Source organism: Oncorhynchus tshawytscha, linkage group LG29 (genome assembly GCF_018296145.1).
Source record: "Oncorhynchus tshawytscha isolate Ot180627B linkage group LG29, Otsh_v2.0, whole genome shotgun sequence".
NCBI classification, from domain to species: Eukaryota; Metazoa; Chordata; class Actinopteri; order Salmoniformes; family Salmonidae; genus Oncorhynchus; species Oncorhynchus tshawytscha.
The window spans coordinates 34,061,826-34,086,686 of NC_056457.1; the positions used below are offsets into that span (position 1 = coordinate 34,061,826).

Genomic DNA, 24,861 nt, shown 5'->3' on the forward strand with positions numbered 1-24,861 from the left:
TTGCCGCTTTCCATGTTGTCTGTTGTCTGTAGCTTGTAGTGTGGAAACACTTTGTTGCTTTTATGAATTTTGTCTTGCTGCTTTTTGTTCTATGTTGCTCTGTCTGTATGCTAGGTCTTACTTGTCCTATGTTGCTCTGTCTGTATGCTAGGTCTTGCTTGTCCTATGTTGCTCTGTCTGTATGCTGTGTCTTGCTTGTCCTATGTTGCTCTGTCTGTATGCTAGGTCTTACTTGTCCTATGTTGCTCTGTCTGTATGCTAGGTCTTACTTGTTCTATGTTGCTCTGTCTGTATGCTAGGTCTTGCTTGTCCTATGTTTCTCTGCGTGTGCTCACTGCTCAATGATTGTCTATATTGTAATTGTTTTTAATAACCAGCCCAGGGACTGAAAATTAGCCAACTGGCTAAAACCAGCACTTTGACTGAAACGTTGATTAATGTGCACTGTCCCTGTAAAAAATAAAAATAAACTCAACCCTGTTTCCATTTAACAGCCTTGAGGTGTTTCTACAACTTGATTGGAGTCTATCTGTGGTAAATTCAATTGATTGGACATGATTTGGAAAGGCACACACCTGTCTATATAAGGTGCCACAGTTGACAGTGCATGTCAGAGCAAAAACCAAGCCATGGGGTTGAAGGAATTGTCCGTAGAGCAATTCGGTTCGACATCGCACTGTGGGACACTTACAAAAACGCCCTGATTGCCAATAGCCCGTTTCCTGAGAAGCCTGCTGTGGTACATCGTAATATAACTCATCCATCCTACTCATACTCACTATAGCTACACATGAATTTAGTAGTAGTTCGCTACACACGCATTAACATCTGCTAACCATGTGTATGTGACAAATCAAATTTTTATTCAATGTGGTAGTGGTGGAGTAGGGGCCTGAGGGCACACAGCGTATTGTGAAATCTGTCAATGTATTGGAATGTTTTTAAAATTGTATAAACTGCCTTCATTTTGCTGGACCCCAAGAAGAGTACCCGCTGCCTTGGCAGGAACTAAATGGGGATCCATAATAAACCCCAGGAAGAGTACCCGCTGCCTTGGCAGGAACTAAATGGGGATCCATAATAAACCCCAGGAAGAGTACCCGCTGCCTTGGCAGGAACTAAATGGGGATCCATAATAAACCCCAGGAAGAGTAGCTGCTGCCTTGGCAGGAACTAAATGGGGATCCATAATAAACCCCAGGAAGAGTACCCGCTGCCTTGGCAGGAACTAAATGGGGATCCATAATAAACCCCAAGAAGAGTAGCTGCTGCGTTGGCAGGAACTAATGGGGATCCATAATAAACCCCAGGAAGAGTAGCTGCCGCCTTGACAGGAGCTAATGGGGATCCATAATAAACCCCAGGAAGAGTAGCTGCTGCCTTGACAGGAACTAATGGGGATCCTAATAAACCCCAGGAAGAGTAGCTGCTGCCTTGGCAGGAACTAATGGGGATCCATAATAAACCCCAGGAAGAGTAGCTGCTGCCTTGGCAGGAACTAATGGGGATCCATAATAAACCCCAGGAAGAGTAGCTGCTGCCTTGGCAGGAACTAATGGGGATCCATAATAAACCCCAGGAAGAGTAGCTGCTGCCTTGGCAGGAACTAATGGGGATCCATAATAAACCCCAGGAAGAGTAGCTGCTGCCTTGGTAGGAACTAATGGGGATCCATAATAAACCCCAGGAAGAGTAGCTGCTGCCTTGACAGGAACTAATGGGGATCCATAATAAACCCCAGGAAGAGTAGCTGCTGCCTTGACAGGAACTAATGGGGATCCATAATAAACCCCAGGAAGAGTAGCTGCTGCCTTGACAGGAACTAATGGGGATCCATAATAAACCCCAGGAAGAGTAGCTGCTGCCTTGGCAGGAACTAATGGGGATCCATAATAAACCCCAGGAAGAGTAGCTGCTGCCTTGACAGGAACTAATGGGGATCCATAATAAACCCCAGGAAGAGTAGCTGCTGCCTTGGCAGGAACTAATGGGGATCCATAATAAACCCCAGGAAGAGTAGCTGCTGCCTTGACAGGAACTAATGGGGATCCATAATAAACCCCAGGAAGAGTAGCTGCTGCCTTGACAGGAACTAATGGGGATCCACATTAAACCCCAGGAAGAGTAGCTGCTGCCTTGGCAGGAACTAATGGGGATCCATAATAAACCCCAGGAAGAGTAGCTGCTGCCTTGACAGGAACTAATGGGGATCCATAATAAACCCCAGGAAGAGTAGCTGCTGCCTTGACAGGAACTAATGGGGATCCATATTAAACCCCAGGAAGAGTAGCTGCTGCCTTGACAGGAACTAATGGGGATCCATAATAAACCCCAGGAAGAGTAGCTGCTGCCTTGGCAGGAACTAATGGGGATCCATAATAAACCCCAGGAAGAGTAGCTGCTGCCTTGACAGGAACTAATGGGGATCCATAATAAACCCCAGGAAAGTAGCTGCTGCCTTGGCAGGAACTCATGGGGATCCATAATAAACCCCAGGAAGAGTAGCTGCTGCCTTGACAGGAACTAATGGGGATCCATAATAAACCCCAGGAAGAGTAGCTGCTGCCTTGACAGGAACTAATGGGGATCCATAATAAACCCCAGGAAGAGTAGCTGCTGCCTTGGCAGGAACTAATGGGGATCCATAATAAACCCCAGGAAGAGTAGCTGCTGCCTTGACAGGAACTAATGGGGATCCATAATAAACCCCAGGAAGAGTAGCTGCTGCGTTGACAGGAACTAAATGGGGATCCATAATAAACCCCAGGAAGAGTAGCTGCTGCCTTGGCAGGGACTAATGGGGATCCATAATAAACCCCAGGAAGAGTAGCTGCTGCCTTGGCAGGAACTAATGGGGATCCATAATAAACCCCAGGAAGAGTAGCTGCTGCCTTGGCAGGAACTAATGGGGATCCATAATAAACCCCAGGAAGAGTAGCTGCTGCCTTGACAGGAACTAATGGGGATCCATAATAAACCCCAGGAAGAGTAGCTGCTGCCTTGGCCGGAACTAATGGGGATCCATAATAAACCCCAGGAAGAGTAGCTGCTGCCTTGGCCGGAACTAATGGGGATCCATAATAAACCCCAGGAAGAGTAGCTGCTGCCTTGACAGGAACTAATGGGGATCCATAATAAATAAAAACATAAAATCTCCAGCACCAAGGACTGTGTGCACCAGGGAGGGGACTGTGTGCACCAGGGAGGGGACTGTGTGCACCAGGGAGGGGACTGTGTGCACCAGGGAGGGGACTGTGTGCACCAGGGAGGGGACTGTGTGCACCAGGGAGGGGACTGTGTGCACCAGGGAGGGGACTGTGTGCACCAGGGAGGGGACTGTGTGCACCAGGGAGGGGACAGCAACATCCAGGCGTTACATCCTCAAAGGAGTGAGGGGAAGCACAATGAGCCGCCGAACAAGTTCACCGTACGCACTTCATGGACTGCCCCCATCTCTGTAGTGATGCAACCAGTCACTACTCCGCGTGTGAAGACTCTCCCAGTCAGGAAGTCCCGCGTCAAGAGAGATGGGTCTCTCCAGCATTGGAAGTGCCGATAGACACTTTGCAGAGAGAAGTGGCTCCCGAGTGGTGCAGTGGTCTAAGGAACTGCATCTCAGTGCTAGAGGCGTCACTACAGACCCTGGTTAGATTCCAGGCTGTATCACAACCGGCCGTGATTGGGAGTCCCATAGGGCAGCACACAATTGGCTCAGCGTCGTCCGGGATTGGCCGGTGTAGGACGTCATTGTAAATAAGAATTTGTTCTTAACTGACTTGCCTAGTTAAATAAAAGTTATATTTGAAAAAACAATAATAATAATAATTAAGAAGTGAGCACCTGTGCCAGTAGAGAGACGCGGAGTGATGTCACCTAACGCTCTCATGAGGAGGAGACCAAGCAGAAATACATGGAGACCATGAGCCCAAGAAGCCACGGAGACCAAGCAGAAATACCACAATCATGGAGACCATGAGCCCAAGAAGCCACGGAGACCAAGCAGAAATACCACAATCATGGAGACCAGGAGCCCAAGAAGCCACGGAGACCAAGCAGAAATACCACAATCATGGAGACCATGAGCCCAAGAAGCCACGGAGACCAAGCAGAAATACCACAATCATGGAGACCAGGAGCCCAAGAAGCCACGGACACATCCAGTACGTGACTGATGTTGCTTTTGGCCTGATTTCTCCTGAAGCCTAGAGAGAGCAGGTGTTTTATCCTGAACCCTAGAGAGAGCAGGTGTTTTATCCTGAACCCTAGAGAGAGCAGGTGATTTCTCCTGAACCCTAGAGCGAGCAGGTGATTTATCCTGAAGTCTACAGAGAGCAGGTGATTTATCCTGAAGCCTAGAGCGAGCAGGTGATTTATCCTGAAGTCTAGAGAGAGCAGGTGATTTATCCTGAAGCCTAGAGAGAGCAGGTGATTTATCCTGAAGCCTAGAGAGAGCAGGTGATTTATCCTGAAGCCTAGAGAGAGCAGGTGTTTTATCCTGAAGCCTAGAGAGCAGGTGATTTATCCTGAACCCTAGAGAGAGCAGGTGATTTCTCCTGAAGCCTAGAGCGAGCAGGTGATTTATCCTGAACCCTAGAGAGAGCAGGTGATTTATCCTGAAGCCTAGAGAGAGCAGGTGCGACAACAGCTGGGCTGTGTGCTCCGCTGCTTGAGCCCGAGTGTCCGGCGAAGATCAACCAGTCACCAATTTATGCCAAGATGCTTAAGTCTGCCCACGCTGCTACTACGACGCGAAGTCGAGAGAGACACAGGGTAACGTGAGCTTAAGCCAAGTAAGTAGAAACAGAAAGCTTTATTTACCAGGGTGTTGGGAAATAAATCTTTATACGGTGATGCTAGCTAATTAAGCTGGCTATCTTCACCTGCGTGATGGTAGCCAGCTCGACGAGCCGTAGCGTGAGATACCAAGTAGACTAAGATAGTGTTATGACTCAGGTGTGTAAACCAACTAACTTGAGGTAGAATGAACCGCTGAGTTATCTTTTAACAATGTAAAAAGGGATGGTGCATCAACTGGTGGCGTAACACACTGAAAAATGAACAGCGCGTGCAGGTCAAACAAAACCGAATGGGTGTTTAATTATGCCATTAAGCCACTAACTAGCCAAGACACTCAAAAGTTCAGCTAGCTAACCCCGAACGGTGGGAACTGACGGAGAGCTAGAGACCCCGGGTAGAAGTAGCTCAAATGTGTGTGGAATCTGATATTAGCGGGATGCTAAAGCAATGGAGCTAGCTAGCTAACAATGGCAAATGTGTGTAGGGCAGGCAAGAGGTGTACTGTAGCTACCTGACAACAAATAGCGTGGCTAACAAGCTAACTTCACTCTGTAAAGTTAAGCTGAAGTTAACAGAATTCCTAAAAATATAAAATACGCCACTCAATGCTCCGTGGCAGGGCGGTAACCCACACCGACAGGAACAGTGAAGTTGAGGGCTAGTTTTCTGAAGAAAGCTGCTTAACGGGGCTAATAACCAAATAGACTCATGAAGAGGAGAGCAGAGCAGGGTGATATATGGAAACGCGGGGGGGAGGGGGGATTACATCCATAAAGCCCTGATTTGCCTGTTATGCATGATTGAAGAAGGCTTCAACCAATGACCCTCAAGAGGGCGTGTCCCATAGTGAGATGTCGAACCGACTCGACTGAAAGAGAACGCGTCCACGACAGAAGTGTGTGAGACAGAGCAGTTAACGATCAGTAATTTTGTACAAGGTTAAGACTGCCAGTAAACACACAAGTAAAATAGGACACTGTGCATCTCAGGATTCTTCAAGGGAATGTGTGTGTGTGCGCGTCTCGTGTGGGGGTGTGTGTGTGTAAGCGTGTCACGTTGTATGTCTGTGCGTGTTTTTCAGTGTGTGTGAGCGCGCGTCACAGTGTGTGCGTTTGTCACAGTACCTAGGTTCTGGTACAGACTCCAGTCAGCTCTTCAGGGCATCATGGCTGCTGGGAGGGCAACCCTTCATCCACCTCTTCTACCTAGTGACCAGACAGGAAGACACACTGTTAAATCGGGGTTACACACACACACACACACACACACACACACACACACACACACACACACACACACACACACACACACACACACACACACACACACACACACACACACACACACACACACACACACAGGTTTCTTGACTTGTGTTAACACTGGTAAATTAGGTTAATTGAGAAACTCTAAAGATTTGATTTGACAAAGGGGAAAGAACAGCCGATTACACACAGCTTTCGACACCAAGGATAATTTGGTGACTGTCATGGAGCCATTAACTATCAAACTGTAGACTACTTCAACCAACCCTAACTGAATGAATCATCCATCTCCTCCTGGCAAGAAACACTCAGTCACGGTTTCACTTCATGGTAGTATTGACTTGAAATATAGGTTTATTAGGTTGATAGAGAACACTGAGGGACAGTTAAATGTGTGTCCGGTGTGTTTACGGACATATTCAATCAATCCCTATACCAGTCTGCTGTTCCCACATGCTTCAAGAGGGCCACCATTGTTCCTGTTCCCAAGAAAGCTAAGGTAACTGAGCTAAACGACTACCGCCCCGTAGCACTCACATCCGTCATCATGAAGTGCTTTGAGAGACTAGTCAAGGACCATATCACCTCCACCCTACCTGACACCCTAGACCCACTCCAATTTGCTTACCACCCAAATAGGTCCACAGACGATGCAATCTCAACCACACTGCACACTGCCCTAACCCATCTGGACAAGAGGAATACCTATGTGAGAATGCTGTTCATCGACTACAGCTCGGCATTCAACACCATAGTACCCTCCAAGCTCGTCATCAAGCTCGAGACCCTGGGTCTCGACCCCGCCCTGTGCAACTGGGTACTGGACTTCCTGACGGGCCGCCCCCAGGTGGTGAGGGTAGGCAACAACATCTCCACCCCGCTGATCCTCAACACTGGGGCCCCACAAGGGTGCGTTCTGAGCCCTCTCCTGTACTCCCTGTTCACCCACGACTGCGTGGCCACGCACGCCTCCAACTCAATCATCAAGTTTGCGGACGACACAACAGTGGTAGGCTTGATTACCAACAACGACGAGACGGCCTACAGGGAGGAGGTGAGGGCCCTCGGAGTGTGGTGTCAGGAAAATAACCTCACACTCAACGTCAACAAAACTAAGGAGATGATTGTGGACTTCAGGAAACAGCAGAGGGAACACCCCCCTATCCACATCGATGGAACCTCAGGAGGCTGAAGAAATTCGGCTTGTCACCAAAAGCACTTCTACAGATGCACAATCGAGAGCATCCTGGCGGGCTGCATCACCGCCTGGTACGGCAACTGCTCCGCCCACAACCGTAAGGCTCTCCAGAGGGTAGTGAGGTCTGCACAACGCATCACCGGGGGCAAACTACCTGCCCTCCAGGACACCTACACCACCCGATGTTACAGGAAGGCCATAAAGATCATCAAGGACAACAACCACCCGAGCCACTGCCTGTTCACCCCGCTATCATTGACACTGACACTGACTCAACTCCAGCCACTTTAATAATGGGAATTGATGGGAAATGATGTAAAATATATCACTAGCCACTTTAAACAATGCTACCTAATATAATGTTACATACCCTACATTATTCATCTCATATGCATACGTATATACTGTACTCTATATCATCTACTGCATCCTTATGTAATACATGTATCACTAGCCACTTTAACTATGCCACTTTGTTTACATACTCATATGTATATACTGTACTCGATACCATCTACTGTATCTTGCCTATGCTGCTCTGTACCATCACTCATTCATATATCTTTATGTACATATTCTTTATCCCCTTACACTGTGTATAAGACAGTAGTTTTGGAATTGTTAGTTAGATTACTTGTTGGTTATTACTGCATTGTCGGAACTAGAAGCACAAGCATTTCGCTACACTCGCATTAACATCTGCTAACCATGTGTATGTGACAAATAAAATTTGATTTGATTTGAAATGCCATTAAACCCTCAGCAGAACACTACGGGACAGTTAAATGCCATTAAACCCTCAGCAGAACACTGAGGGACAGTTAAATGTCATTAAACCCTCAGCAGAACACTAAGGGACAGTTAAATGCCATTAAACCCTCAGCAGAACACTGAGGGACAGTTAAATGCCATTAAACCCTCAGCAGAACACTAAGGGACAGTTAAATGCCATTAAACCCTCAGCAGAACACTGAGGGACAGTTAAATGCCATTAAACCCTCAGCAGAACACTGAGGGACAGTTAAATGCCATTAAACCCTCAGCAGAACACTAAGGGACAGTTAAATGCCATTAAACCCTCAGCAGAACACTGAGGGACAGTTAAATGCCATTAAACCCTCAGCAGAACATTGAGGGACAGCTAAATGCCATTAAACCCTCAGCAGAACACTAAGCCCCCATTGACTGCCATATCTGAAGCCCTTAACTAGCCTGTTCCAAGTAGGTACATTTATTAAACAACCACCCATTGACAACGGGGCCATTTTTATGACATAAATAACAATAGATTGAATCAGTTTATCACAAACTGAATCCATCCATTTCTATTTATCACAAACTGATTCATTATATTTAATCAGTTTGTGATAAATAGATTAAATCAGTTTGTGATCATATAATGAATCTGTTTATCATAAACTGATTCATTATATTTAATCAGTTTGTGATAAATAGATTAAATCAGTTTGTGATCATATAATGAATCTGTTTATCATAAACTGATTCATTATATTTAATCAGTTTGTGATAAATAGATTAAATCAGTTTGTGATCATATAATGAATCTGTTTATCATAAACTGATTCATTATATTTAATCAGTTTGTGATAAATAGATTAAATCAGTTTGTGATCATATAATGAATCTGTTTATCATAAACTGATTCATTCTATTTCCAAAGTTGATCTGATTCTGATCTGAATCTGATTTGACTACAACAGTTGAAGTCCAAGCCACTGTCAGTGTAAGGTCTAATGTTTAGGCTCAGTCAGTCATGGCAGCCCTGTGTGTGTGTGTGTGTGTGTGTGTGTGTGTGTGTGTGTGTGTGTGTGTGTGTGTGTGTGTGTGTGTGTGTGTGTGTGTGTGTGTGTGTGTGTCGGTGGTTGAGATTACATCAGGTGTTAAACACACTTCTGTATCCCAGTGTAAGAATATATCAAGAGGACTGAAGGTCAAGAGGACTAAAGGTCAAGAGGGAATTAACGATCAATGGAAATAGTTGTTATTCTGTAATGGGGAATTAATGATTAATGGGTCAGAGACATGGAGGAATTTCAGTCCGGGACTCATAGCTACATCTAGCAAGTTCTCAGTGGTCCGAATTGTCTATACATTGAGCCTGAAATGGGATACTTGGCATTTGGCCATTGGTCCAATTTTATTGCAAGGAATTCTAATTGGTCAACTACAGGCTAGGGTTGGGTTATAAATGACATCCTGTTCTCTTTGTTCTGTGGAGAAGACATTGAGAACAAGGAAGAATGACCATCTACTTCCCAGCATAAAAACAAAATAATATTTAACCTTTATTTAACTAGGCAAGTCAGTTAAGAACAAATTCTTATTTACAATGACAGCCTATTCTGGCAAACCCAAACCCGGACGACTCTGGGCCAATTGTGCGCCGCCTTATGGGACAACCCAATCACGGCCTGTTGTGATACAGCCTGGAATCGAAACCAGGGACTGTAGTGACGCCTCTTGCACGGAGATGCAATGCCTTAGACCACTGTGCCACTAGGGAGCCATATGAACTATGATTTGTTCTCTTTGAATAAACCTATTTTTCTCCCCCTGATTTGCTTTGTGGTCTGTGTTAACTGCTAACACCAGTGGATGAGAAGCTGGAGGGGAGAGGAGTCCCGGAGGCACCCTATTCCAGAGGTCGACCGATTATGATTTTTCAACGCCGATACCGATACTGATTATTGGAGGACCAAAAAAGCCGATACCGATTAAATCATACACATTTTTTTTGTAATAATGACAATTACAACAATACTGAATGAACACTTTCATTTTAACTTAATATAATACATCAATAAAATCAATTTAGCCTCAAATAAATAATGAAACATGTTCAAGTTGGTTTAAATAATGCAAAAACAAAGTGTTGGAGAAGAAAGTAAAAGTGCAATATGTGCCATGTCAGAAAGCTAACGTTTCAGTTCCTTGCTCAGAACATGAGAACATATGAAAGCTGGTGGTTCCTTTTAACATGAGTCTTCAATATTCCCAGGTAAGAAGTTTTAGGTTGTAGTTATTATAGGAATTATAGGATTATTTCTCTCTATACCATTTGTATTTCATTAACCTTTGACTATTGGATGTTCTTATAGGCACTTTAGTTTTGCCAGTGTAACAGTATAGCTTACATACCTCTCCTCGCTCCTCCCTGGGCTCGAACCAGCAACACAACGACAACAGCCATCATCGAAGCAGCGTTACCCATGCAGAGCAAGGGGAACAACTACTAAGTCTCAGAGCGAGTGACGTTTGAAACGCTATTAGCGCGCACCCTGCTAACTAGCAAGCCGTTTCACATCGGTTACACCAGCCTCATCTCGGGAGTTGATGGGCTTGAAGTCATAAACAGCACGATGCTTGAAGCAAGAGCTGCTGGCAAAACACACGAAAGTGCTGTTTGAGTGAATGCTTTACGAGCCTGCTGATGCCTACCACCGCTCAGTCAGACTGCTCTATCAAATATCAAATCATAGACTTAATTATAACATAATAACACACAGAAATACGCGCAGTAGGTCATTAATATGGTCAAATCCAGAAACTATAATCTCGAAAACAAGACGTTTATTTTTTCAGTGAAATACGGAACCATTCCGTATTTGTCTAACGGGTGGCATCCCTAAGTCTAAATATTCCTGTTACATTGCACAACCTTCAATGTTCGGTCATAATTACATAAAATTCTGGCAAATTAGGCGGCCCAAACTGTTGCATATACCCTGACTCTGACAGCCTCCTACTTCCGGCGCCGACAGAGATGGCCGCCTCGCTTCGCGTTCCTAGGAAACTATGCAGTTTTTTGTTTTTTACGTGTTATTTCTTACACTAGTACCCCAGGTCATCTTAGGTTTCATTACATACAGCCGAGAAGAACTACTGAATATAAGATCAGCGTCAACTCACCATCAGTACGACCAAGAATATGTTTTTCGCGATGCGGATCCTGTGTTCTGCCTTACAACCAGTGTAACGGAGTGGATTATATGCAGCGACCCAAAAAACGACTCAGAAAAGAGGGAAACGAAGCGGTCTTCTGGTCAGACTCCGGAGACGGGCACATCGTGCACCACTCCCTAGCATTCTTCTCGCCAATGTCCAGTCTCTTGACAACAAGGTTGATGAAATCCGAGCAAGGGTAGCATTCCAGAGGGACATCAGAGACTGCAACGTTCTCTGCTTCACGGAAACATGGCTCACTGGAGAGACGCTATCCGAGCGGTGCAGCCAGCGGGTTCTCCACGCATCGCGCGGACAGAAACGAACATCTTTCTGGTAAGAAGAGGGGCGGGGGCGTATGCCTTATGGCCAACGTGACATGGTGTGATGAAAGAAACATACAGGAACTCAAATCCTTCTGTTCACCCGATTTAGAATTCCTCACAATCAAATGTAGACCGCATTATCTACCAAGAGAATTCTCTTCGATTATAATCACAGCCGTATATATCCCCCAAGCAGACACATCGATGGCTCTGAACGAACTTTATTTAACTCTCTGCAAACTGGAAACGATTTATCCGGAGGCTGCATTCATTGTAGCTGGGGATTTTAACAAGGCTAATCTGAAAACAAGACTCCCTAAATTTTATCAGCACATCGATTGCGCAACCAGGGGTGGAAAGACCCTGGATCATTGTTACTCTAACTTCCGCGACGCATATAAGGCCCTGCCCCGCCCCCTTCGGAAAAGCTGACCACGACTCCATTTTGTTGATCCCTGCCTACAGACAGAAACTAAAACAAGAAGCTCCCACGCTGAGGTCTGTCCAACGCTGGTCTGACCAAGCTGACTCCACACTCCAAGACTGCTTCCATCACGTGGACTGGGAGATGTTTCGTATTGCGTCAGACAACAACATTGACGAATACGTTGATTCGGTGTGCGAGTTCATTAGAACGTGCGTTGAAGATGTCGTTCCCATAGCAACGATTAAAACATTCCCTAACCAGAAACCGTGGATTGATGGCAGCATTCGTGTGAAACTGAAGGCACGAACCACTGCTTTTAATCAGGGCAAGGTGTCTGGTAACATGACTGAATACAAACAGTGCAGCTATTCCCTCCGCAAGGCTATCAAACAAGCTAAGCGCCAGTACAGAGACAAAGTAGAATCTCAAATCAACGGCTCAGACACAAGAGGCATGTGGCAGGGTCTACAGTCAATCACGGACTACAGGAAGAAACCCAGCCCAGTCACGGACCAGGATGTCTTGCTCCCAGGCAGACTAAATAACTTTTTGCCAGCTTTGAGGACAATACAGTGCCACTGACACGGCCTGCAACGAAAACATGCGGTCTCTCCTTCACTGCAGCCGAAGTGGGTAAGACATTTAAACGTGTTAACCCTCGCAAGGCTGCAGGCCCAGACGGCATCCCCAGCCGCGCCCTCAGAGCATGCGCAGACCAGCTGGCCGGTGTGTTTACGGACATATTCAATCAATCCCTATACCAGTCTGCTGTTCCCACATGCTTCAAGAGGGCCACCATTGTTCCTGTTCCCAAGAAAGCTAAGGTAACTGAGCTAAACGACTACCGCCCGTAGCACTCACATCCGTCATCATGAAGTGCTTTGAGAGACTAGTCAAGGACCATATCACCTCCACCCTTCCTGACACCCTTGACCCACTCCAATTTGCTTACCGCCCAAATAGGTCCACAGACGATGCAATCTCAACCACACTGCACACTGCCCTAACCCATCTGGACAAGAGGAATACCTATGTGAGAATGCTGTTCATCGACTACAGCTCGGCATTCAACACCATAGTACCCTCCAAGCTCGTCATCAAGCTTGAGACCCTGGGTCTCGACCCCGCCCTGTGCAACTGGGTTCTGGACTTCCTGACGGGCCGCCCCCAGGTGGTGAGGGTAGGCAACAACATCTCCTCCCCGCTGATCCTCAACACTGGGGCCCCACAAGGGTGCGTTCTGAGCCCTCTCCTGTACTCCCTGTTCACCCACGACTGCGTGGCCATGCACGCCTCCAACTCAATCATCAAGTTTGCGGACGACACAACAGTGGTAGGCTTGATTACCAACAACGACGAGACGGCCTACAGGGAGGAGGTGAGGGCCCTCGGAGTGTGGTGTCAGGAAAATAACCTCACACTCAACGTCAACAAAACTAAGGAGATGATTGTGGACTTCAGGAAACAGCAGAGGGAACACCCCCATCCACATTGATGGAACAGTAGTGGAGAGGGTAGCAAGTTTTAAGTTCCTCGGCATACACATCACAGACAAACTGAATTGGTCCACTCACACAGACAGCATCGTGAGGAAGGCGCAGCAGCGCCTCTTCAACCTCAGGAGGCTGAAGAAATTCGGCTTGTCACCAAAAGCACTCACAAACTTCTACAGATGCACAATCGAGAGCATCCTGGCGGGCTGTATCACCGCCTGGTATGGCAACTGCACCGCCCTCAACCGTAAGGCTCTCCAGAGGGTAGTGAGGTCTGCACAACGCATCACCGGGGGCAAACTACCTGCCCTCCAGGACACCTACACCACCCGATGCTACAGGAAGGCCATAAAGATCATCAAGGACATCAACCACCCGAGCCACTGCCTGTTCACCCCGCTGCCATCCAGAAGGCGAGGTCAGTACAGGTGCATCAAAGCTGGGACCGAGAGACTGAAAAACAGCTTCTATCTCAAGGCCATCAGACTGTTAAACAGCCACCACTAACATTGAGTGGCTACTGCCAACACACTGTCAATGACACTGACTCTACTCCAGCCACTTTAATAATGGGAAATGATGTAAATATATCACTAGCCACTTTAAACAATGCTACCTTATATAATGTTACTTACCCTACATTATTCATCTCATATGCATACGTAGATACTGTACTCTATATCATCGACTGCATCCTTATGTAATACATGTATCACTAGCCACTTTAACTATGCCACTTGGTTTACATACTCATCTCATATGTATATACTGTACTCGATATCATCTACTGTATCTTGCCTATGCTGCTCTGTACCATCACTCATTCATATATCCTTATGTACATATTCCTTATCCCCTTACACTGTGTATAAGACAGTAGTTTTTATTTTGGAATTGTTAGTTAGATTACTTGTTCGTTATTACTGCATTGTCGGAACTAGAAGCACAAGCATTTCGCTACACTCGCATTAACATCTGCTAACCATGTGTATGTGACAAATAAAATTTGATTTGATTTGTTTGAGTGAATGCTTACGAGCCTGCTGATGCCTACCACCGCTCAGTCAGACTGCTCTATCAAATATCAAATCATAGACTTAATTATAACATAATAACACACAGAAATACGCGCAGTAGGTCATTAATATGGTCAAATCCAGAAACTATAATCTCGAAAACAAGACGTTTATTTTTTCAGTGAAATACGGAACCATTCCGTATTTGTCTAACGGGTGGCATCCCTAAGTCTAAATATTCCTGTTACATTGCACAACCTTCAATGTTCGGTCATAATTACATAAAATTCTGGCAAATTAGGCGGCCCAAACTGTTGCATATACCCTGACTCTGCATGCAATGAACGCAAGAGAAGTGACACCATTTCACCTGGTTAATATTGCCTGCTAACCTGGATTTCTTTTAGCCAAATATGCAGGTTTAAAAATATATACTTCTGTGTATTGATTTTAAGAAAGGCATTGATGTTTATGGTTAAGTACACATTGGAGCAACGATACGCACCGCATCGATTATATGCAACGCAGGACACGCTAGATAAACTAGTAATATCATCAACCATGTGTTGTTAACTAGTGATTATGATTGATTGATTGTTTTTTTAATGCTAGCTAGCAACTTACCTTGGCTTCTACTGCATTCGCGTAACAGGCAGGCTCCTCATGGAGTGCAATGAGAGGCAGGTGGTTAGAGCGTTGGACTAGTTAACTGTAAGGTTGCAAGAATGAATCCCCCGAGCTGACATAGGTAAAAATCTGTCGTTCTGCCCCTGAACGAGGTAGTTAACCCACGGTTCCTAGGCCGTCATTGAAAATAAGAATGTGGCACAGCGGTCTAAGGCACTGAAACTCAGCGCTAGAGGAGTCATTACAGACCCTGGTTTGATCCCGGGCTGTATCACAACCGGCCGTAATCGGGAGTCTCATAGGGCGCGCACAAATGGCCCAGCGTCGTCCGGGTTAGAGGAGGGTTAGGCCGGGCTCTGGTCTAAAGTAGTGCACTATATAGGGAATAGGGCTCTGGTCTAAAGTAGTGCACTATACAGGGAATAGGGTGCCATTTGTGATGCAGCCAATACCTTTTGGGATTTCGTACTCCTAAATAAATCTGATCAATGCTATCGAGACATTTCAAAAAGAGGAAACTGCTGTTCCTCCTCTCGCTCTCTGCTACCCCCTATCCCGCTGCCCCTCAGAAACACCAGCAACCAATGAGATGGGAGAACAACCAGGTGACACAGAGCATGTGACATATACCACAGAGGCAAAGGAAGTGGCACAGTAAATTCCTCCAAGGGCATGAGAGAGAGTAGAGAAGAGTAGAGGGTCCACTATATGGCAGTGAGAGGTCCACTATATGGCAGTGAAGTATGGGGTCCACTATATGGCAGTGAGGGGTCCACTATATGGCAGTGAAGTATGGGGTCCACTATATGGCAGTGAGGGGTCCACTATATGGCAGTGAAGTATGGGGTCCACTATATGGCAGTGTGGGGTCCACTATATGGCAGTGTGGGGTCCACTATATGGCAGTGAAGTATGGGGTCCACTATATGGCAGTGTGGGGTCCACTATATGGCAGTGTGGGGTCCACTATATGGCAGTGTGGGGCCCACTATATGGCAGTGTGGGGTCCACTATATGGCAGTGTGGGGCCCACTATATGGCAGTGGAGTGTGGGGTCCACTATATGGCAGTGTGGGGTCCACTATATGGCAATGTGGGGTCCACTATATGGCAGTGTGGGGTCCACTATATGGCAGTGTGGGGTCCACTATATGGCAGTGTGGGGTCCACTATATGGCAGTGTGGGGTCCACTATATGGCAGTGTGGGGTCCACTATATGGCAGGGCAGTGTGGGGTCCACTATATGGCAGGGCAGTGTGGGGTCCACTATATGGCAGGGCAGTATGGGGTCCACTATATGGCAGGGCAGTATGGGGTCCACTATATGGCAGTGTGGAGTCCACTATATGGCAGTGTGGGGTCCACTATATGGCAGTGTGGGGTCCACTATACGGCAGTGTGGGGTCCACTATACGGCAGTGAAGTGTGTTTTTTTTCCTATTATTATCTGTCATCATTGATGTGATGTGTGTCTTTAGTGCCCTCCACTAATACCGGCACCCCTCGTAAATAAATACGAGCAATACGGGCTGTGAATTGTTTTCCTATTGTTTATCTTCTTGGTCTTTCATTCAAAATATTCACAAAAATCTAACCTTTAATTAAAGTAAAATCATTCAAAGAAAACAATTTGAATATATATATGTGTGCCACAATTATTGGCACCCCTTCATTCAATACTTTGTGTAACCTCTCTTTGCCAAGATAGCAGCTCTGAGTCTTCTCCTATAATGCATAATGAGGTTGGAGAACACATGGCAAGGGATCTGAGACCATTCCTCCATACAGAATCCCTCCAGATCCTCCAGATTCCCAGGTCCACGCTTGTGGACTCTCCTCTTCAGCCAATCGCACAGGTTTTGTATGGGGTTTAGGTCAGGGGACTGGGATGGCCACGTAAAAACCTTAAGTCTGTGGTCAGTGAACTATTTTTGTGTTGATTTCGAGGTGTGTTTTGGATCATTGTCCTGCTGGAAGATCCAACTACGGCCCGGTTTAGCCTTCCTAGCAGAGTCAGTCGGGTTTTGATTTAATATCTGCTGGTATTGTCACGCCCTGGTCTTAGTGTTTTCTTTATTATTTTGATCAGGCCAGGGTGTGACATGGGTTTATTATGTGGTGTGTTTAGTCTTGTTTTTTTGTGTAGGTATTGGGATTGTGGTATAGTGGGGTTATCTAGAAAAGTCTATGGTTGCCTGAAGTGGTTCTCAATCAGAGGCAGGTGATTCTCGTTGTCTCTGATTGGGAACCATATTTAGGCAGCCATATTCTTTGAGTGTTTCGTTGGTGATTGTTCCTGTCTCTGTGTTTGCACCAGATAGGCTGTTTAGGTTTTCGTGTTACGTTTGTATTGTTCATTAAACATGTATCAAAATTACCACGCTGCATTTTGGTCCGACTCTCCTTCGACGGAAGAAAACCGTAACAGGTATTTGATGAGTCCATGATAACATGTATCCTCACAAGTTGTCCAGAAGCTTTTGGAAGAAAAAAAAAAACAGGCCCATAACATCAAAGATCCTCCACCATTACTTCACAGTGGGGACGAGGTACTTTTCTGCATGGCTATCCTTCTGCCTACGCCAAAAAGCTCTATTTTAGTCTCATCTGAAAGTAGAACCAGATCCCATTGAAAGTTCCAGTAACGTTCGGATAACTATTTGATGACAGCAAAGACTTTAATTTTATTTTATGGCAACCCTCCCAAACAACTTGTGGTTAATGTCGGTGGCGTCTGATCCTCGTAGATTAACACTTTGACACCAAAGACCCAACTAGTCTGTTATTCTCCAGCTGTGATCCTTGGAGATGTTATTGTCCACTTGTCCATCCATCCTCCTCACTGTGCGTGGGGTCAATATAGACCCACGTCCTCTTCCAGGCCGATATCTTCCAGGCCATCTCCAATTGCTTTAAACTTCTTAATTATCGCCCTGATAGAGGAAATTACCATTTCCAACCGTTGAGATATTTTCTTATGGCCATTTCCTGATTTGTGCAGCTCAACAACCTTCTGTCACACATCATTAGTGTTTTGTCAGGTCTTTCCCATTGTGATGGATGTGTGTAACTTGGCCTGTGTGTCACCTCATATTTATTCCCCCAGTGAAACAGGAAGTTATGGCTCACCAAGTGTTCCTAATCACTCAGATATGAAATGGGATATACTTCATAAGAATTCTGAGGGGTGCCAATAACTGTGGCACGCATGTCTCGGAGAAAAATATTTAGGTTTGATTTTTGTGAATATTTTAAAATGAAACACCAAGAGGATAAAACCGCAAAGAAAAGTTCACAGCCGGTTTTGCTCATATTTACCAAGGTGCCAATATTAGCGGAGGGCACTGTGTGTGTATATATATTCTCTTATTCATTATAATCTAAAAGACCAAACTGACTCTAGATCAGCACTCTTACTCTGAAACACTTAACTTTTCCTCTTCCTATTCACTACAACTTGCCTGCCTGCAGCTCTCAGCTCTGTGGGAGTTGTATTTTCTATCCCACTAGGCTAATTCTCAGATCAGGGAGATGATGATTGAAGGTCTAATTCGTTGGCGTTGGTAATTAAAAAGGCGTTGTGCCTGTTAAATCTAATAAGCCAGTCATGTCTCCCCAGAGAGAGAGACAGACAGAGAGACAGAAGGCCTTGTAGACTCAGAGTAGTACCAACATAAGCATGAGTTATTAGAATTTAAGACTTAGAATTTAATGGCTGGTTGAGGGGCGGTTTTCTGGGGGGCTTGGTTGGTGGGAGGAAGGGAGGGGGGCTTGACTGGTTGGTGGGAGGGGGCTTGGATGGATGGGGGGGCAGACAGCCTGGCGGTTGGGAGCGTTGGTTGTAGAAGTGTTATACTCGACTCTTCTACATGAAAATCATTATTGGTTATACAGTAAAAGACCATGTAGAGAACATTACAACAATCCTAATAATGGTGAGGGGAAGAAAAACATCTGCCACATTCTAGTTTTGAAAAGCCACAGACCGCCCAGGGCCACAGGACTGCAGAAAGAATTGGACAAGAAGAATATGGGGGGGGGGGGCGTGTCCGTGTCCATCCCCTGTGGCAATTTTGCCTACGCCTTACACTGTGCTTTTTGTAATTTCAACAAATAAATTCCAAGCGGTATTAAAAATGGGTCAAACAAATGGGACAAAAATATTTGATTTGATATTTGTTTGAGGTTCATTACATTTAAAAAAAGGTAGACCGGTATTGTTCAATCCCCTGGTTCACAGCGTTGAAATCAGTAAACCGTGATCCATTGACACGTTGTGTTAGCTAATTCAAGTTGACAATTTTAAAAGGCTAATTGATCATTAGAAAACCCTTTTGTAATTATGTTAGCACTGCTGAAAACTACCCGCAAAACACCAGTCTCAACGTCAACAGTGAAGAGGCGACTCCGGGATGCTGGTCTTCTAGGCAGAGATCCTCTGTCCAGTGTCTGTGTTCTTTTGCCAATCTTAAACTTTTCTTTTTATTGGCCAGTTTGAGATATGGCTTTTTCTTTGCAACTCTGCCTAGAAGGCCGGCATCCCGGAGTCGCCTCTTCACAGTTGATGTTGAGACTGGTGTTTTGCGGGTACTATTTTAATGAAGCTGCCAGTTGAGGACTGGGCTATTTCTCACCGCGATGATTGGCAGGTCACCGGGGCTAACCTGCCAATGGAGAGACTTTAATGGGCTCCTTCCCAATGACCGTTCTAAATGGGATTCAATGAGACTCCAGGGCTTCTGACGTGAAGCTTAACCCATAGAAATGCAATTACTAGAACGGACATCCATATTCAAGTTAATGGCCAGAGGCTCCAGGTGCCGTTCTTGTAACTACACTTCTATTGTCACTGATCACTGGCTGCTCTGTCTGACCGTTCTGTTACTTAATCAGATGGCTCAGGTCACTGTCCAGGCTCTAATCAATATAATCTATAGGTGGAGCTTGTGATGCAATTACAGGTTGTCGTAAGGCGTCACCAGACACAGGTCAGCAGCATTCTAGAAGTACTGGGAGGTTATCCTAGGGTCAGCTGCTAACTGTGCCAGTAGACAAGGTACCCTCCTCAAATGCTAACCCCCACCATTAACTTGGTACCCTCCTAAAACGCTAACCCCCACCATTAACTTGGTACCCTCAAATGCTAACCCCCACCATTAACTTGGTACCCTCCTAAAACGCTAACCCCCACCATTAACTTGGTACCCTCCTAAAACGCTAACCCCCCACCATTAACTTGGTACCCTCCTCAAACGCTAACCCCCACCATTAACTTGGTACCCTCCTAAAACGCTAACCCCCACCATTAACTTGGTACCCTCAAATGCTAACCCCCACCATTAACTTGGTACCCTCCTAAAACGCTAACCCCCACCATTAACTTGGTACCCTCCTAAAACGCTAACCCCCACCATTAACTTGGTACCCTCCTCAAACGCTAACCCCAACCATTAACTTGGTACCCTCCTCAAACGCTAACCCCCACCATTAACTTGGTACCCTCCTAAAACGCTAACCCCCACCATTAACTTGGTACCCTCCTAAAACGCTAACCCCCACCATTAACTTGGTACCCTCCTCAAACGCTAACCCCCACCATTAACTTGGTACCCTCCTAAAACGCTAACCCCCACCATTAACTTGGTACCCTCCTAAAACGCTAACCCCCACCATTAACTTGGTACCCTCTTAAAACGCTAACCCCCACCATTAACTTGGTACCCTCCTAAAACGCTAACCCCCACCATTAACTTGGTACCCTCCTAAAACGCTAACCCCCACCATTAACTTGGTACCCTCCTAAAACGCTAACCCCCACCATTAACTTGGTACCCTCCTAAAACGCTAACCCCCACCATTAACTTGGTACCCTCCTAAAACGCTAACCCCCACCATTAACTTGGTACCCTCCTAAAACGCTAACCCCCACCATTAACTTGGTACCCTCCTAAAACGCTAACCCCCACCATTAACTTGGTACCCTCCTAAAACGCTAACCCCCACCATTAACTTGGTACCCTCCTAAAACGCTAACCCCCACCATTAACTTGGTACCCTCCTAAAACGCTAACCCCCACCATTAACTTGGTACCCTCCTAAAACGCTAACCCCACCATTAACTTGGTACCCTCCTAAAACGCTAACCCCCACCATTAACTTGGTACCCTCCTAAAACGCTAACCCCCACCATTAACTTGGTACCCTCCTAAAACGCTAACCCCCACCATTAACTTGGTACCCTCCTAAAACGCTAACCCCCACCATTAACTTGGTACCCTCCTAAAACGCTAACCCCCACCATTAACTTGGTACCCTCCTAAAACGCTAACCCCCACCATTAACTTGGTACCCTCCTAAAACGCTAACCCCACCATTAACTTGGTACCCTCCTAAAACGCTAACCCCCACCATTAACTTGGGAAACACAAAACTGACAGACCAGCCTACGTACAGGCAGGTGGATTACACAGCAGCATTAGATTAAATTGTCATACCAACCGAACCACAAATACACATAACATACAGACCAGTGGAATAAACGGGGTCGGGCCTACTACAGACAGACCAGTGACCTACATGGGGTCGGCCCTAATACAGACAGACCAGTGGACTAAATGGGGTCAGCCCTACTACAGACTAAATGGGGTCAGCCCTACTACAGACTAAATGGGGTCAGCCCTACTACAGACTAAATACAGACAGACCAGTGGACTAAATGGGGTCGGCCCTACTACAGACAGACCACTACAGACTAAATGGGGTCGGCCCTACTACAGACAGACCAGTGCCCTACTACAGACTAAATGGGGGGTCCTACTACAGACTAAAGCCCTACTACAGACAGACCAGTGACTACAGACATGGGGTCGGCCCTAATACAGACAGACCATGTGGAACTAAATGGGGGGTACAGACTAAATGGGGGGCCTACTACAGACAGACCAGTGACTACAGACATGGGGTCGGTCCTACTACAGACTAAATGGGGTCGGTCCTACTACAGACCAGTGGACTACAGAAATGGGGTCAGCCCTACTACAGACTAAACAGACAGACATGGGTCGGCCCTACTACAGACTAAATGGGGTCGGCCCCTACAGACTACATGGGGTCAGCCCTACTACAGACTACATGGGGTCAGCCCTACTACAGACTACATGGGGTCGGCCCTACTACAGACTAAATGGGGTCGGCCCTACTACAGACTAAATGGGGTCAGCCCTACTACAGACAGACCAGTGGACTACATGGGGTCGGCCCTACTACAGACTAAATGGGGTCAGCCCTACTACAGACAGACCAGTGGACTAAATGGGGTCGGCCCTACTACGGACTAAATGGGGTCGGCCCTACTACAGACTAAATGTGGTCGGCCCTACTACAGACTAAATGTGGTCGGCCCTACTACAGACTAAATGGGGTCGGCCCTACTACAGACTAAATGTGGTCAGCCCTACTACAGACTAAAGCCCTACTACAGACTAAATGGGGTCGGCCCTACTACAGACAGACTAAATGGGGTCAGCCCTACTACAGACTAAATGGGGTCAGCCCTACTACAGACAGACCAGTGGACTACATGGGGTCGGCCCTACTACAGACTAAATGGGGTCAGCCCTACTACAGACAGACCAGTGGACTAAATGGGGTCAGCCCTACTACAGACTAAATGGGGTCGGGCCTACTACAGACTACATGGGGTCAGCCCTACTACAGACTACATGGGGTCAGCCCTACTACAGACTAAATGGGGTCGGTCCTACTACAGACTACATGGAGTCAGCCCTACTACAGACTAAATGGGGTCAGCCCTACTACAGACTAAATGGGGTCGGCCCTACTACAGACCGACCAGTGGACTAAATGGGGTCGGCCCTACTACAGACTAAATGGGGTCGGACCTACTACAGACTAAATGGGGTCGGTCCTACTACAGACTAAATGGGGTCGGTCCTACTACAGACTAAATGGGGTCGGTCCTACTACAGACTAAATGGGGTTGGCCCTACTACAGACAGACCAGTGGACTAAATGGGGTCGGCCCTACTACAGACTCCTACTACAGACTAAATGGGGTCGGCCCTACTACAGACAGACCAGTGGACTAAATGGGGTCGGCCCTACTACAGACTAAATGGGGCCGGTCTTACTACAGACTAAATGGGGTCGGCCCTACTACAGACTACATGTGGTCGGCCCTACTACAGACTACATGTGGTCGGCCCTACTACAGACTACATGTGGTCGGCCCTACTACAGACTAAATGGGGTCGGCCCTACTACAGACTACATGGGGTCAGCCCTACTACAGACTACATGGGGTCGGCCCTACTACAGACTACATGGGGTCGGCCCTACTACAGACTAAATGGGGTCGGTCCTACTACAGACTAAATGGGGTCGGTCCTACTACAGACTACATGTGGTCAGTCCTACTACAGACTACATGTGGTCGGTCCTACTACAGACTAAATGGGGTCGGCCCTACTACAGACTAAATGGGGTCGGCCCTACTACAGACTACATGTGGTCGGCCCTACTACAGACTAAATGGGGGGCCCTCAGACTACATGGGGTCAGCCCTACTACAGACTACATGGGGTCAGCCCTACTACAGACTACATGGGGTCGGCCCCTACAGACTACATAGGGTCGGACTACAGACTAAATGGGGTCGGTCCTACTACAGACTAAATGCGGTCGGTCCTACTACAGACTACATGTGGTCGGTCCTACTACAGTCTAAATGGGGTCGGTCCTACTACAGACTACAGACCCTACTACAGACTAAATGGGGTCGGCCCTACTACAGACTAAATGGGGTCGGCCCTACTACAGACTAAATGGGGTCAGCCCTACTACAGACAGACCAGTGGACTACATGGGGTCGGCCCTACTACAGACTAAATGGGGTCAGCCCTACTACAGACAGACCAGTGGACTAAATGGGGTCAGCCCTATTACAGACTAAATGGGGTCGGGCCTACTACAGACTACATGGGGTCAGCCCTACTACAGACTACATGGGGTCAGCCCTACTACAGACTAAATGGGGTCGGTCCTACTACAGACTACATGGGGTCAGCCCTACTACAGACTAAATGGGGTCAGCCCTACTACAGACTAAATGGGGTCGGCCCTACTACAGACCGACCAGTGGACTAAATGGGGTCGGCCCTACTACAGACTAAATGGGGTCGGACCTACTACAGACTAAATGGGGTCGGTCCTACTACAGACTAAATGGGGTCGGTCCTACTACAGACAAAATGGGGTCGGCCCTACTACAGACAGACCAGTGGACTAAATGGGGTCGGCCCTACTACAGACTACATGGGGTCGGTCCTACTACAGACTAAATGGGGTCGGCCCTACTACAGACTAAATGGGGTCGGCCCTACTACAGACTACATGTGGTCGGCCCTACTACAGACTACATGTGGTCGGCCCTACTACAGACTACATGTGGTCGGCCCTACTACAGACTACATGTGGTCGGCCCTACTACAGACTACATGTGGTCGGCCCTACTACAGACTAAATGGGGTCGGTCCTACTACAGACTAAATGGGGTCGGTCCTACTACAGACTAAATGGGGTCGGTCCTACTACAGACTAAATGGGGTCGGCCCTACTACAGGCTACATGGGGTCGGCCCTACTACAGACTACACTACAGACTAAATGGGGTCGGTCCTACTACAGACTAAATGGGGTCGGTCCTACTACAGACTAAATGGGGTCGGTCC

General features: G+C 46.7%; 1 protein-coding gene across 2 annotated transcripts in view; it reads right to left on the reverse strand.

Annotated features, from left to right (window-relative positions):
• Positions 1-24,861, reverse strand: part of LOC112238617 (nuclear receptor coactivator 2) — a 173,599-nt gene that overhangs the window by 113,262 nt on the left and 35,476 nt on the right. For both annotated transcript variants that reach the window (XM_042308401.1, XM_042308400.1), the window contains exon 2: positions 5,922-6,002. The gene's annotated coding sequence lies outside the window, so the exon portion shown is untranslated. The remainder of the gene's footprint in view (positions 1-5,921; positions 6,003-24,861) is intronic.